The following is a 16,888-nucleotide window of genomic DNA, read 5'->3' as shown; positions in this document are numbered from 1 at the left end:
GGAGTTAATAAATCCATGAGCTTCCATTACATATCTTAGAAAATCATTTGAGAGACGCAGATGTGATTTCTGGTCTGCCTTCCATCATCTCTAGAGGTCACGGCCACCTGGAGAGACCCCAGATAACTGGAGACTGGCTAATGTGATGCCCATCTATAAGAAGGGCCGTAAGGAAGACCTGGGGAACTACAGGCCTGTCAGCCTGACCTCAGTGCCAGGGAATGTGATGGAACAGCTCATCTTGAATGCAATCACGCAGTGTATGTTGGACAACCAGGAGATCAGGCCCAGTCAGCATGGGTTCATGTCCTGCCTGAACAGCCTCTTCTCCATCTATGAGCGGGTGACCCACCTGGTGGATGGGGGAAAGCCTGTTGGTGTAGTCTGCCTGGACTTCAGCAAGGCCTTTGACACAGCCTCCCACACAATTCCCCTGGAGAAGCTGGCAGCCCATGGCTTGGAGAGCTGCACTCTGTGCTGGCTTAAAAACTGGCTGGATGGCTGGGCCCAGAGAGTGGTGGTAAACGGAGTGAAATCCAGCTGGTGACTGGTCACCAGTGGTGTTCCCCAGGGATCGGTGTTGTGGCCCATCCTCTTTAATATTTTTATTGATGATTTGGATGAAGGAATTGAGTACACCCGCAGTAAGGTTGTAGATGACACCAAGTTGAGGGAAAGTGTTGATCTGCCGCAGGGCAGGAACGCCCTGCAGAGGGACCTGGACAGGTTGGATTGATGGGCAGAGGCCAACGGGATGAGGTTCAATATGGCTGAGTGCTGGGTCCTGCACTTTGGCCACAACAACCCCATGCAGTGCTACAGGCTTGGGGGAGAGTGGCTGGAAATCTGTGCTGAGGAAAAGGATCTGGGGATGTTGGTCAATGCTTACCTGAACATTAGCCAGCAGTGAGCCCAGGTGGTCAAGAAGGCCAATGGCATCCTGGTTTGTATCAGGAATAGTGCAGCCAGCAGGAGCAGGGAGGTGATTGTCTGCCTGAACTCTGCTCTGGTGAGGCTGCACCTTGAGTGCTGTGCTCAGCTTTGGGCCCCTCACTACAAGAAGGACATCGAGGCCCTGGAACATGTCCAGAGAAGGGCTACGAAGCTGGTGAGGGGTCTGGAGCACAAGTCTTATGAGGAGCGGCTGAGGGCACTGAGGTTGTTTAGTCGGGAGAAGAGGAGGCTCAGGGGAGACCTCATTGCTCTCTACAGCTGCCTGAAAGGAAGGTGTGGGGAGCTGGGGGTTGGCCTCTTCTCACAGATAACTGGTGATAGACTAGAGGGAATGGCTTCAAGTTGTGCCAGGGGAGGTTCAGGTTGGCAATGAGGAGACATTTCTTCTCAGAAAGAGCAGTCAGGCATTGGGACGGGTTGCTGAGGGAGGAGGTGGTGTCACCATCCCTGGGGATGTTTTAGGAGAGGTTGGGCATGGTGCTTAGGGAGACGGTGTAGTGGGTGACTTTGGCAGTAGGGCAATGGTTGGACCAGATGATTTTGGAGGTCTTTTCAAACATTAATGATTCTATGATTCTATGAACCTTAGCCTGTATATGCAATTGCACTACAGCAGAGTAATAATGCCTCCATGTCAGTCATGGAGGAGAGTTTGTAGGATAGAGGTGTCTATAGTGGAAGTATTTATAAATGCACCTCACTTATACCATACAGAGGCTAGCTATGTCCCACGATGAAAACATTTCCATTGTATGAACACAGTGACTGTGTGCATCAGACTGTGAAATTCATCAGTTACACAATATGAGCAAGTTATTTTTCAGCAGGACAATGTACACATTGCTATGGCCAGAATAAATTAGACTGATATACTTAAATTACTACTTTGTGATGAACATGCAGATTCAGAACAATAAATTATGTCAGTATTTCATGTCTTTTATCAATTAGGTATTAATGAAGATTGCACTGATTAGAATCTATTCTTCTATACAGGGCTATAAAAACATGGTGAAAGATTAAACTGTAGTCAGAGACTGAAACCATGCTATCAGGACTTCTCACTGTTCAGAAAACCACTTTCATAGAAATGGATGTTAGGACTCTAGAAAATGGACAGGAAAATCCTTTGAGAACATACTTTTATTTCAGAGAGTAATGGAAATGTCATAGAGCTTCTAGGTTTCTTCCATGTATTTGAGGAACACTGTTATAAAAGTAATGTATCATGTAGCTCTGTTCAAGTCCAAATAGATTGATGTTTACATGTCATACAGTTTACTCCATCTCCCATGAGACTAGTGCAGATGGTTTCTTTCAAGACATTAGCTTTGAAATTATTTGGTCAGTAGTTATGTTAAGTATTCCATCCTCAAATTAAAAACAAACAGACAAAAACAAACAAAAAAGCACATAGTTTACCTGCATTTTTCTCTTCTCACAATACCTCACCATTGGTATAAATTGCTGTCTTTTAGCAACCTATTAAAGACCCCACAAGGGTACAAATACTAACAAGGTCTATGAATACCTACAAAAATGTAACTTACGGTTGGAACTGATCTTCCAGTGATGCATTTAATATTTAGTTTCATGTTGCACTTTGCAAGTGGCTTCTGTTTGACTGCTTGATGTCAGCAGTGGCTACACCACTTTGAGCCTACTTGATAGACCTATGTGCCGGAGTTATAAGCAAATCTTTTAATTAACTGTGATTTGGAAGTTTGATCACTTTTGGAGGGAGCTACTAGATGTGGTTACCCATAAATGCAGGAGACCAGAAATAAATGGTATTTTTGGCTACTCCTCTGAGGCTGAATTCTTTGACTGCTGACAGTGTTAAGCAGCTATTCTACCCTGGGGAAGCTGAATGGATTTCTTGGAGGCTGTCTGAGAGCTTCTTGGCAATATATTTCCAGAACCACTTCAGGGTGAAGGGGCCCTGTGCACTAACAGATCCTGCTTCTCTGTTTCTTGTCACACCCACTGGGATTTTACCCCTCTTCGAGAGAGTATAGTGTAGATTAGTGCAGTGCACTGAAGCCTCTTATGTGCTAGCCAAGGCAATTAACAATGTACAACAGACTTTACCAGAAGACCACACCATAACTGGCAGTCCAGGAGAGGTGAGGCTGCCATGGCTCCATCTCACCAGCTGAGCATATACTGTCAGCAGGCACACAATTACACTGCATGTGCACTTGTAGCAGCCAGCCAAAGACACAGGGTGCTCGTGTAAAGAGCATACAGTGACACACCACCCATCTTTCTCCTGTGGCTCCCCAAGCTCCTCTAGCAGCTGGATAGGACTTCCATGGGTCTCTGCAATAGATAGGATCCTCCTGTGGTCTGCTTTTCAGAGAGGTGCCCACATGCCTGGCTTGCTGGCCACTTCACCTCCTTGCTAGCTGGCTGGGCTTGGTTGTTTGTCACTCCTGCACTTGCTCCAGCTGCTGGTACCATGGACACAGGTCCCCGTGGCCCAAAGTCCCACTCCAGTGACTGGTGCTGGTCTGGTGTCACAGCTGGACCATGGGGCTGAAGCTTTCCTGGGACAGCCCTGGGAGTGCCCAGATGAGGTTCCCTGTCCTCAGAGTCCTCAGTCTGTTTTTCTGCCTGTTTTTAGGCCCCCGTGCTTCACAGAGCATGTGGAGATGGGCTTTGTATAGGCTGGTGGCTCCTCTTTTGAGCCTGGGAGGAGCTATGGCGGGGTGTTAGTGGGCTCTTCCATCACCACTGCCTCTCTGTGCCCCTTTGTGGGTGTGAGCAAAGGAGAGTTTATCACAAAGCCTAACAGGCATGGCCAGTGACCCAGGGGTCCCTTTGAATTATCTGGCTTCCAAAATATGAGCTGAGGTAATGCAACTGATGCTGTCCTGTATATCTGGAAGTGCTGGCAATGTGAATTCATGTCAGAGCTACCATGAGAGCTACCTGCCCTGTTCCCCTCCCTGGCGTGTCAGTATTATCCAGATGCTAAACAATTTGGCAGGAACAAAAAAAGATCAGGCCTGTGGCCAAATGTGGGGGAGAAGGGAAGAGAAGAAAGGGAGAGTGAAGGAACAGGAAGCTGTCTGAATCTAGGAGCTGCAGAGTGAAGATGAGTGAAAGTTGAGACAGGAGAGAGTATAAAGTTATCGATATTGTACTTTGATAAAATAAACAGAAAGAATGTAAAGTCAGACAAGAGTGCATTAGTAAGACTTTCCAGAATTCAAAATCATATCTCTAGAAAACAGAACAAGAATTCAGTCACACTTCAGCAGAGGCTTTTGTCATGCTGTTGATTAATTTTAACTTACTTGTTTACAAAAGTTAAAATTGCCTAGGTACAGATAACATATACTTTCTTTGTAATGGATTTCTAAGACTTGTGACAAGTTACACACTTTAACAAGAAATATTTTTGCTGTTGGTTCCTGGGAAAGATGTTTTGATTGTCTGCTTGTTTAGAACCCTGAACTGTGCTATTGTTCACATGAGCTAAAAACACAAGCGTTATGACTATCTTGTCTACTTAGCAATCACTTCACTGCTATAACTACAGACAATTTAAAACACAGCTATTATTTCAAACTATTTAGCACCACCCAAAAGCTGTGCCAAGTGGTAGTAAGCACATAAAATTACTGTTCCAAAGTATCCCAGTACTATTCCAAATATAGAAGATGGAATATTCAAGGAGAGAAAATGTACAAGAGTATGAAACACTTAAACACCTAAAATGTGCATGTACAGAAATTTGTGTGGACAAGTTTTAAAATTCTGTGATGTATAAAGATGAAGCTACTGAGGTATATGTTGCTTGACCACTGGGCCAATGACAAGATTTACTACATACAGTATATGTATCCACATGTAATATGTATAGTATACTACAAGTCAATGGATCCACCTACATCTTCTTGCCACAAGAAGAATTAAATGAGAAGCAAACTAATGCAAAATGCTTCTCTCTGGACTATCTGTCCAACATTTTTCTGTCACAGAAACAGAGCAGAGAGATTAACTATAGAAAATTCCCATTAACACACAGTTAATTTTCCAGACCTCTTAGAAAAAGAAGAGACCACTTTGGCCTTCCAGCGTATCTTGCGTTTTAATGTACTGTTCCTTTGAAGAATGTTGCTCTCTTGATAGAGTTTGAGCCTCTTACTTCTAGAGAAGTGCATGAAAGCATGTGTCATAGCATCCTTCAAATATATTAAAACTCCTTAAACTCTGAGTAGAGCCTTATTCAATCTCTACCTTGCTGTACACACAGAAAATCAATGTGACTGAAGCCACTTGAGGTTTTATGATTTCTGGGCTGTACACAGACTCTCCCTGACCTCTATCACACTGCCTTTGTTACTGAAGAATTGGAAGCTTTTAATTGTCTGAACGATACTACACAAATCATTGAATTACCTTCTACTTCTTGTTGCTTACACACACGCTTTCCTTGAGCAATAACCTTGCTTTTTGCCTCGATGGAAACCTGGTAATTTGCACAGATTTTACTCATACTTTCTTGCCTATATCTTAGCAGAGTGCTCTAGCAACTTGCTGAGTTTTAGTCTGTGTCCTGTCCCTTCCATTCCCTGCCCCCAAAGTGATCTTTCAGGATCCCATCTGAGAAAAGAAGTGCCTTTCCTTCTGGAAATGAATCATTTCCTAAAAATGTTCTGCTAGACATTTTTATCTCATCTGAGGCTGCCTCAAGGACTCTCCCCATATATATATATATATAAAAAAAAAAAAGAGAGAGAGAGAGAGAGACCAAAAAACAAAAACAAAACAAAACAAAACAAAAAAAAACAATGTAGTTGTCTCCAGTAAGTTTCAGAATATGTTCTGAATTTCTTCCCACATGCTGTTATTCTCATGTAATATTGAACCCTGAGATATATTTTAATAACAATCACCTGAAAAGACAAACCTAACACCCTGACACAGAGAAAGAACTATTTATTTGGACTATGCCACAGGGTTGCACCAAATCTCAGAAAGCAAGTCACAGAACTGAAGGATGCTTTTAAAATAATCAGGTTTAGTCTCCTGCCATAATCTTATCTGAAAAAATGGTTTACGTCTCTTGTATCCACCTGTAAATCTGAAGCAGCACTACGTTGCTCTACTAGTTTACTTACTTAATACTTCCAATATTACATATGTAAAATATAACCAGGATGAAGATAAAATCCATGATGTCAAGTGTGTTTTGGACAGACTGAGAAAACTGAGGCATTTATTAAGTCCATATCATTAGCTGATTAGGACAGAATGTGTGTTAAAACAATTACATCATGTTCATTAGTCAAAAAGGTTTGCTTATTTTCAACTGCTAATGACATTTTCACAAAGGAAATTACTCAGACATCCTAGATAAATGTATCCTACTTAACTGAAAAGATACGATACATGCTTTAAAATCTTAGAGCTGTAAGTTCTTAGCCTGCATGTGCTGTAAGTAGTTTACATTTTACAAAGATAAGGTGGCTATATTTGTAAGAAAAAATAAGACATAGGGAGTGTTCTTGCTTAAAGGAGAAAAACGACAGAATGAAAGCTACAGACACACTGACAAATTATGACTAAAAACTCTAGGGAAAAAAAATAATCCATTTATACATATAGTAACACATAATAGTAATCCATTTGTGGAAATTTAAGAGAATTAAATTTTTCAGAACATATACTATACAGAAAGAAATTGCTGGAAACAAGCATTTCAGTCTAGCCTGAAAATCCTAGGAGTCACAAGAACTCATGTTCTGTCTTGAAAATAACCATATAAAACATATGTTCATATAATCTTTATGACGATATTAGTCCTGCACACAAACAAAGTTAAAATCATAAAAGCATCTGCAAAAACAGCATATTCAAACTTCCTTGTAAAAGAATACACCCATTGTAGAAGTAAGTGTAGCGGGAAAAGGGCTTCCAGTTCTGCCGTTGTCAGCCATTAGTTCCTCTTTACTGCCTGACCCATGATTTCCTTAAACCTACTGCAGCTCAAACTGTAGGCAGAACAAATGGGCAGACAGTGAGCATGGCTACCGGTATGAGACCACTACAAGTAAATGCATATCGGACTCTGGGACTGCAGTGCTGCAAAAACTGGCTCCTTTAAACCTGTTCCCTTTCTTGGGGTGGTGGGAGAAAAAAAGGAAATGTGGCAGAGACTAAGATTTTAACAACGTAATTGCAAAAATCATAACAAAATGGGTTCCCAAAATAACACTACAGTTGGAAATTGATGGATAGTTCCAAGAAGCTTTCAGTGTAACAAATTTCTAGGAAAGGTATATTATGAAAACTTTCAGCTTAACACATTTCTAGAAGAAAGCATTAGCCTTACAAACAAGGAGGGTTAGTTGTTGCTGTGAGTTCTCCTAGACAAGTTCTATCAACAAAGCATCTTAATATTTTAGTGCAGAATCCTGTCTTCGGTTCAACATCTGCCCTTTGAAGAAACATAAACTCAGCTTTCTATTTTTGTTTTCGTATTGGTCTGATAAAAGATTTACTTTTTTAAATCTGAATTGTACTTCCTGAGTGGGACCTGAGTAATATGTCTTTCTTCTCAAGGAACACTTGCTTCAGTCATGGTGGATTTTGAGATTAACATAAAGAAGTCACTTCTGCTCTTCGTTATTAAACTTCTATCTGCACCAAATCAGGAATTCCTCAACAGGACAGAGATAATGAGTTAGAACAGGCACATGTCCACAAGTTACTCCTTGCTGATATTACTCACGCACATCACTATAATCATTGGCAATTCGTAGAAAACACAATGAAGTGACTGCTTTCAATTAAGATTACTTTAGAATATCATCCTGAGACTGGAAGGTAACAAAACAGCTTTAGGTGCAGCTCCAAACTGGTATATTCTTTCTATTATATTATTTATGTAACAAGAAAATGTGGGACCAGTAGTTCTTACAAACAAGTGTCTTACATTCCAAAATTTGTGTTAATGATAATAGTGAAGATTTTTAGTTATTATTTTTTTTTCAGGTTATGCTTTTATCCTTTTATTACCAGGGCAACCAAGTAAGCACAGACTGACCGTAATTACATAATTAGGCTGTGAACCCACAAAACACTACTCATTTCCTGTGTGTGATAAATTTCTTCAGCACATTATCTGTGCTTTTGTTCCGTGGCCAAGACACAGACATTGCACCTGCAGAATGGTGCACTTCTTGACAGGCTCAGTCGAGAACTCTCTTTGCCATTGGCATATTACCGAGGCCGTCTGTCCTAGATACAAAAGGTGTTCCTGTTGGAAAGCGAAGAGCTGGGAAGGCAGCAAGAAAGAGCAGATTAAAGACACAAAGGAAAAGAAGAGACAAAGCCAAAGATAATCCTTGAATATGTAATTGAAACCTATCCGAAATATGTTCAAAACATTTTGGAGATAAGAAATACTATTTACTCAGACTTTATAAGTGAGGGGCTTCCTGGTTCACTAAGATTACATGATTGGGTTTTCTCTTGAGGGAAAAAATATTTTTATCAAATTCAGAAAGCTATCTGGCATTTCAGAACAGGCTTGGAGGATCCCTAATACAGTAAATCATGGAGTGGCCACTGTATCAAGAGATAAGGCAAGAAAGATTAAAACCATGTGTGTAGTTGGATTTGGATCTTTTACTGAGTTTGCTGCATTTGGGAGAAATCTCAAGAACCCCTGAACATTAGTAACTGCTGCGCCAGACTGTCTTCTCTGGGTTGTAGACAACACTATGTAGGATTTTGAAGGACTTGTGGGCCAGGACTCTTCAAACAATTGATGACTGATTGTAAGACTTCACCTATACACATGCTACATACCTGGACATGAACCAGCCATGTGCCCAGATGGCCAAGAAAGCCAATGGCATCAGAAATAGCGTGGCCAGCAGGACTAGGGAAGTGATTGTCCATCTGTACCTGGCACTGGTGAGACTGCAGCTCGAGTACTGTAATTACCTTTGGGCCCCTCACTACAAGAAGGACATCGAGGTGCTCGAGTGTGTGCAGAGAAAACCAACAAAGCGGATGAAGGGACTAGAGAACAAGACTTATCAGGAGTGGCTGAGGGAACTGGGGTTGCTTCTTATGGAGGAGGCCTCATTGCTCTCTACAGCTACCTGAGGTGGCAACAAGGACAGTGTTGGTCTCTTGTCCGAGGTGACAAGTGACAGGACGTGAGGCCTCAAGTTGCTCCAGGAGAGGTTTAGATTGGATATTAGGAAGAATTCCTTCACGGAGAGGCTGGTCAAGCCTTCAAGTGGGCTGCCCAGGGAAGCAGTGAAGCCCCCGTCCCTGAAGGTATTCAAGAGGTGTGTGGAGGTGGCACTAAGGGACATGGTTTAGTAACTTGGTAGGTTAGGTTAGTGGTTGGACTTTACGATCCTGAAGGCCTTTTCCAACCTCATGATTCCAGATTCTCTATCACTATTACTGATGCTACTGCTACACACTCTAAGTGTGTACAGAACACTACTGCCACTTACACCACTCTAATGATGAAGTGTGACCATTGCTTTTGAAAGTGGAGGTGGGATAAAAACTGACCTGTTCAGATTGCACTGAAAGGGCTAGGCATGAGAGCAACAGAATTCATTCATTGGAAATCTTGTAGAAAAGATTACATTAGTTTCTTAATATCAGATGATGCAAGAAGATGAAGAAAAAAAACAAAAAAGGAGATTGCATGATACTTCCACCTTTTATTCTTCAGCTCAGGATATCTTCTGAATGGAGTCAGCATTTGAATCTCCTAACTGGTTTTACTGTCAACTTTGTGAATAATGTGAATGTTGATTTTTCTTTTTTTTTCCAAGGGCAGAGGTGGAGTGTATACTAATAAAATATATAAACCAAATCATTTAGGAAAATCATGGTTCTTCTTCCAGATATAAAGACACATTATTCTGCAGTTTGTTTTCATACATGCCATATTCCAGTGGGATCCAAAAAGGAAATATTCATGTCTAGCTTGTTTACTTGCTGTGTCTAGCAAAATAATAGCCAGTATTTTTCCTGACCCACTAACGGCAAGTAAGAAAAAGTCACTATACTACAGTATAGCACAAGTCACAGTTAGATGAGGTTAACTAAAGGAATATCTAACAGATTCCAAAATTTTATAAGGCTCTATCTACAATTTAATAAGGAAAATTAGCCCTTTTCTCTACCATGCTTGTTTTCAGACAGTTCTTTCAAGTGCAGCTGCCTCAGCAACAAAATATTTATTTTGCTTTCCTGCCATCTTGTGGCTTAACCACAAAGCACATTTCTTTTAAAAAGTTACAATTGATATTTTGTGAAGAGAGAGCTTTTTTTTTTTCTTTTTTTTTTTTTTTAAATATTATTTGGTCTAAGCCGTGCTCCACCACCACTACCCCACCCTGCACCACCTTACAGCATTATGACTTGCAGCTGCATGGACTGTAAATTCAATGGATTTCTCAGACAATTTGATCCAACAAAAAGACATTTTGTGTAATAGCCCAGATAGCCCATGGAGTTAGATGATGGGCCATTCTGTCATCCAGAGACTTGCCTTTGACTCGGGTCTGGCAAAGTCAGTGACTGTTTTAATGGATTCATATTTCTTATTTAACTATGCACACTTTAAACTGATAATGTGAGAAGTGAGACAAGTTCCAGTCTGGCTTACTATAGAGCAGAGACAAATGCTATCAGTACTATACCAATGAAACAAGGAAGACTTCTAGCTAGGCTTCTGCCCACCTGGGGAGTTGCATTTGTGAATACACTAGTGCTAAAACCTTTTGGGTTTTGCATTTACAAAGAATGGTCAAGACAGCTAACTCAACACAGCTGATTTAATACAGCTGATATTAGGAAAAAAAAAAAAAAATGAAATTCCACTTCTACAGGTAAATGTGGTCCAGCACAAAATACACAAATTCTTGCTTTCCATCACTCTGATGGAAAAGCAGCACATAGTGCACTTACCTGAATCCAGACAAAGAAGAATTAAAATAACTGTTTGAAGGTCATATGTGAAGAATATCAGACGTTTTCTACACAGGTCTTTTGTTGAGGCTTATTTTTTAATAATATTGCAGGAATCATTATCTGGCAAGCAATTCAGAACAGCTCCACTGACTGAAGTGCCTAATAGCACAAAACAAGTTCTTTGTTTTCTTCATACTTTCAAATGTTTCTATGGAAAACAAACAAACAAACAAAAAAAAAAACACCAACTTTTCTCCATCCTGGATTAGAGAGAGCCTCCTAACATGGACCTCTGGTCAGTTGCATTTAGTGGCTTGTGTGACATTTAGTGCTTGGATAACATTTGTGTCTTTTTAACATAAACTCTTAGGAGTCAATATTTCTCTGGCTGATGTTCCAAATGAGCTGGACATCAGTGTTCCTGCGGGATGAAATACTGTGCTAGCCTGACTAAAAACATCAGCAGAGGCTTAGGGCAACGCCATTCTTCCAGTCTGTTATTTAGAAACTTTTGGGTTTCCAAAAGTTTCCAAACATTTTGGATTAGTTGTTAGTTTGTTTCAAGAAAAACAGAATGTGTTGTAGTTACACGTAGACACAAACTATTCCCCCTAAGCATTGGGAAGTAATTATTTGTTGTGCTGGTGATGGAGCACTGACACAGGTTGCCGGAGAAACTGTGGAGTCTCACTCCTAGGATGTATTCCAAAGCCATCTGGACATGGTCCTGCACAACCTGCTCTGTGTCTCTGCTTGGGCAGGGCCTTGGACCAGATGGCCTCTGCAGGTCCACATCAACCTCAGCCCTTCTGCCATGATTCTGCCTGATACACAGGTATCTGTAGTTTTGAAGGGCTACAGAACCTATGTGTGTTGTGCATGGCTGAAGGTCGGGGTCTAAAAAGGTTTAAGTCTTACCATGAAAGCTGGTGGCTGTGCAAAAGTCCCAGAAGTGCAGAACTTTGACAGGTGTGGAATGTTTTCTGCTTTTCACACTTAAGAGCAGAATGTCAGAAAAAATCAACAAGGTTCTGAATCATGCCTGCAGTTTTAAATACCTTCCATTGCCTGAAATTAATGAGATCACTTTGCACTAATAAGTATTTGTAAATTCACGTCTAATGCTCTAGTAACTCTGAGCACAATATCCAGCTCAGGGAAACTGAGCAGCCAGATGAGAATAATGGAAAACATGATGTTCATGAACAAACTGAGCACTTGTCTAGGAACACATGAATTGATCAACATAATATTCTTTAATACCCTACAGAAGTATCTGAACACAAAAAAAAAAAATAAAAAATCAGTGATGTTTCAGATAAAATTGTACCAAAAAAAAAGCATGTATTGGCATGGGCATTGCAGTTACTTCTCATGACTACATAACCATTAAAAAAGGCTTGGGCTCAGAGTGAATATATTAAACTACTTTGGTGGTAGTCATTGGGAGAACCTTTGGTACCCTGCACTGATATATTGTAGTCTATTCACCAGAAAATAAGGAGTTTAGTAGTTTGGTAAGGAAGTACTGCTTCCCTCTCTCCCCTCTTCCTTCCCCATCCCCCTCCACACCCACCCTGAAAGTGTTAAGCAATATTACTTTTAGTTACATTTTCCTCCTCAGAATTTTGTATAACTGCTTTTGCCCACTCACCAGTCAAAGGGAATGCAGGTGCCCAGCAGAAGACAGCATTTATTATTTATTTATTATTATCTAATTTTTATTTATTTATTATTTTTATTTATTTATTATTTTTATCTATTTATTATTATCTCCAGACTCCTGTACGTCAATTCTGTATGCGAATTACACCTTTAAGTGTGCAAGTCTTAGTCGATGCTTGCACTTGGCAGAAAGACCCTAATTAAGCAGAAAATTACAGAAAAAAAAAATAATCTACTTTTTCAAATCTGTTAGTAAGGGCAGCCCATTAGCTTTCTTCTTAAAAGGGCACTAGTCTGCTAGTGTGTCTGGAGACATTTACATTTAAGAAAAAATACATTGGTTAACGTTAATGAGGCAGCCATGTGCCTACTGCTCTTTGTCCACCAGCAGCTGACATTCAGGCTTGATCCGGTAAACTACTTCAGCCCTGGTTTGGTTTGGAAGCAGCCCACTGAGTGTCAGATAGGAGTAAGCACATTAAATATTAGTGGCTCTATCCTCTTTGCTACAAAAGCAGAATTTGGTCCATAATCTTTGGCAAACTTCATCTATTTTTTTACCTTCCCTGCACCTCCAAGATGTGAAGGTTAGATGTATGCATTTTCTTTTATTTGAAAACAATCCACAAATATTCTTACTATGAGTTATATGCATTTCACAAAGGAACACCTTCAGCAGTCAAGCCCATTGCTAGGCACAGTTCAGCTGAAATTAAGTAGCAGTAGTTAGTCTCATACTTCTCCATAAAGTACTATTTCTAGGATGAACTATCAGCTATCCTGGGACAACTGATTGGCTTCATGGGGCTGTGCATTTTGCAGGAGAAATTTGATTTTTCAGGTATTTTCATGTCCTCCAAGCTCAAGATTGGTGCACCCCTATGAGAAAGAAGTCAAGCAAGGTGGGCAGGAGACCTGCATGGATGGCATGTTAGGAATAAAAACTGTTAGGTTGTCCAATGTGAAACAGGAACACATGAATTGTGTTGCCTTGTTGTAAGAGTAGCAAGGCGGAACTCTGGCCTTGCAATGATACACATTGCTTGTTCAGCAATATGGCACCAGGCCACAAGTCATCTGGTATGAGACAATGCTGCCATCTGCACAGGACAGGCTGGCCACACAGCTGTACACGATCACAGAAGCCTATAGAGGACTGCCCAGTGCTCCCCTGAGGCTGGGGCTGCCACTTGTGTGCTACCCTATGCTTGGGAGCATGCAGGGGCAAAACCTATAAACAGAGAAAGTTGCTCTGCGTCGGTGAGGCAGGAACATCAACTGAGGTCAATATTGCCTCCGCGGGGATGGCTGCAAGACTTTGATACCTACTGCACCAACAGGATGCCCACCATGACCTGGCTAAGTACCAACGACATCAATGACTGGGAAAAACATCACGCTCTTTGGGTCGGTATGTTAACAAGCTAACTCAGTGACAAATTCTTTGTCTTTCTATCGCTGCTTAAGTGTGAGTGTGTGTGTGAGTGAATCTGACATCCCCAAATAGCTCATTTGCTTTAGATATATATATAGTTCTTGTCTGATCCTTGCTGGGCTGAACCAATCGGCTTCAACCCCCAGAATCTAACTAGAACAGATGGGTAAAAAGCTCTTGGGAAAACGTAAACAGAAAAAAAAAAAAAAAAAAAAAAAAAAAAAAAAAAAAAAAAAAGCATAGATAATGTGCAAGAAGGGGCAGACCACTTAGGTGGAATATAGGGACATTGTCAGAGAATGCAAGGATGCATGAAGGAAGGCCAAGGCCCTGTAGAATTAAATTTAGCAAGAGACATCAAGGGTAACACGAAGGGCTTCTTCAAATACATCATCAGCATAAGGAAATCTAAGGAAAATGTGGGTGTGCTGTTAAATGAGGTGGGTGCCTTAGTGATGACAGATACAGTGAAGGCAAAGTTACTGAATGCCTTCTTTGCTTCAGTCTTCACTGCTAAGGCTAGTCCCCAAGTACTACCAAGCTTGGAAAAAAGAGAGAAAACCTGGAGAGAGGAAGACTTTCCCCTGGTTTAAGAGGATAGACGTTATTTAGGCAAGCTGGACACCCTCAGATCTATGGGACCTGATGGCATGCACCTGAGGGTGCTGAAGGAGTTGGCAGATGTGATTGCCTGTTTGCTTTCCATCATCTATCATTGGTCTTTGTCACCTGGAGAGACCCCAGATAACTGGAGACTGGCTAATGTGACGCCCATCTATAAGAAGGGCCGTAAGGAGGACCTGGGGAACTACAGGCCTGTCAGCCTGACCTCAGTGCCAGGGAATGTGATGGAACAGCTCATCTTGAATGCAATCACGCAATGTATGTGGGACAACCTGGTGATCAGGCCCAGTCAGCATGGGTTCATGAAAGGCAAGTCCTGCCTGAACAGCCTCTTCTCCTTCTATGAGCGGGTGACCTGCCTGGTGGATGGGGGAAAGCCTGTTGATGTAGTCTGCTTGGACTTCAGCAAGACCTATGACAAGGTCTCCCACACAATTCCCCTGGAGAAGCTGGCAGCCCATGGCTTGGACAGGTACACTCTGTGCTGGCTTAAAAACTGGCTGGATGGCTGGGCGCAGAGAGTGGTGGTAAACGGAGTGAAATCCAGCTGGCAACCAGTCATCGGTGGTGTTCCCCAGGGGTGGGTGTTGGGGCCAGCAGGATTCAGTGCAGCCAGCAGGAGCATGGAGGTGATCGTCTGTACTGGGTCTGGCTGGGATGTTAACTTTCCCTGCAGCAGCCCGTACAGTGCTGTGCTCTGCACTTGTAGCTGGAACAGCAGTGGTATCACACCAGTGTTGTGTCTGCTGCTGAGCAGTGCTGGCACAGCATCGGGCCTCTCTCTAACCCTCCTAGGGGGTGGGCAAAAAGTGAGAAGAGAAACATCACCAGGGCAGCTGACCTAAACCAGCCAAAGGGATATTCCATACCATATGGTGTCTCATCCAGCAATAAAAGGTGGAAACAGGAAGAATTGGGGTGGGGTGGGCTCTCGTTGTGAAAACGTTGGTCCTGCCGAACGCCGGCTACGTGCATTGAGGTCCTACTTCAAGGACGTGGTCAATCATCGCTCATTTGTGGGAAGTACAGAGTAATTTCTTTCCACTGCACTGCCACACGGCCTTTACTTTTTTTTTTTTTTTTTTTTTTGTTCCCTTTCCCCTTGCTTGTCCCCTTTCCAGTTTTTTTTTCCCTTTAGTTAAATTGTTTAATTAATAATAATCCTTCCTTAATAGTTATTTTTCCCTTTAATTAAATTATCCTTATCTTAACCTGCCAGTTGTTCTTTGCTTTACTTCTTTCCCTCCTCTTCTAAGGAGGGTGAGTGAGAGAGCAGTTGTGGTGGAGTTCAGCTGCTCAGCATGGTAAAACCACCACGTTGTCCCCCTGTACTCTGCTCTGGTGAGGCCACACCTCGAGTGCTGTGTTCAGCTTTGGGCCCCTCACTACAAGAAGGACATCGAGGTGCTGGAGGGTGTCCAGAGAAGGGTGACGAAGCCGGTGAGGGGCCTGGAGCACAAGGCCTGTGAAGAGTGGCTGAGGGAACTGGGGGTGTTTGGGCTGGGGAAGAGGAGGCTCAGGGGAGACCTCATTGCTGACTGCAACTGCCTGAAAGGAAGGTGTGGGGAGCTGGGGGTCAGCCTCTGCTCACAGATAACTGGCGATAGACTAGAGGGAATGGCCTCAAGTTGTGCCAGGGGAGGTTCAGGTGGGAAATGAGGAGACATTTCTGCTCAGAAAGAGCAGTCAGGCATTGGGACGGGTTGCCCAGGGAGGTGGCGGAGTCACCGTCCCTGGGGGTGCTCAAGGAGAGGCTGGACGTGGTGCTTGGGGACACGGTGTAGGGGGTGACACTGGTGGCAGGGGTGTGGTTGGAGCAGACGACCTTGGAGGGCTTTTCCAACATTAATGGTTCTGTGATTCTATAAATATAGTGTTAACCCAAAATCGTCATTTTCAAAGAAAAAAGCGTCATTTCCCCCCGTGCGCACTCTGACGCTACAGAACCCAACCCCGCCCGCTGACGGGCAGGAGCCTGACGGAAAACCCCGCTCCCCGCGGCCAATCAGAGCGCCCGCCCTCCCCGCGGCAGCCAACGGTCAGGCGCCCTGCGGCCGCCAGCTCGTGACGACACGCCGCCGGCGCGTCGCGCCATGCCGGGCGGCCGCGAGCTTGGGCGGGGACCGCTCCGGCCCCGCCCCGCCCCGCCCCGCCCCACCGCCCGCCCGCCGCGCGCGCTCTCCCGAGGGCGGGCAGCTTCGCCATTGGCTGCAGCGGCGAGCCGGCCGCGCTCCCATTGGCTGC

The sequence above is a fragment of the Aythya marila genome, assembly GCF_965140915.1.
Source record: "Aythya marila genome assembly, chromosome: Z".
Classification (NCBI taxonomy): domain Eukaryota; kingdom Metazoa; phylum Chordata; class Aves; order Anseriformes; family Anatidae; genus Aythya; species Aythya marila.
The sequence above is the reverse complement of the archived record's forward strand: the minus strand, read 5'-3'. Positions refer to the sequence as shown.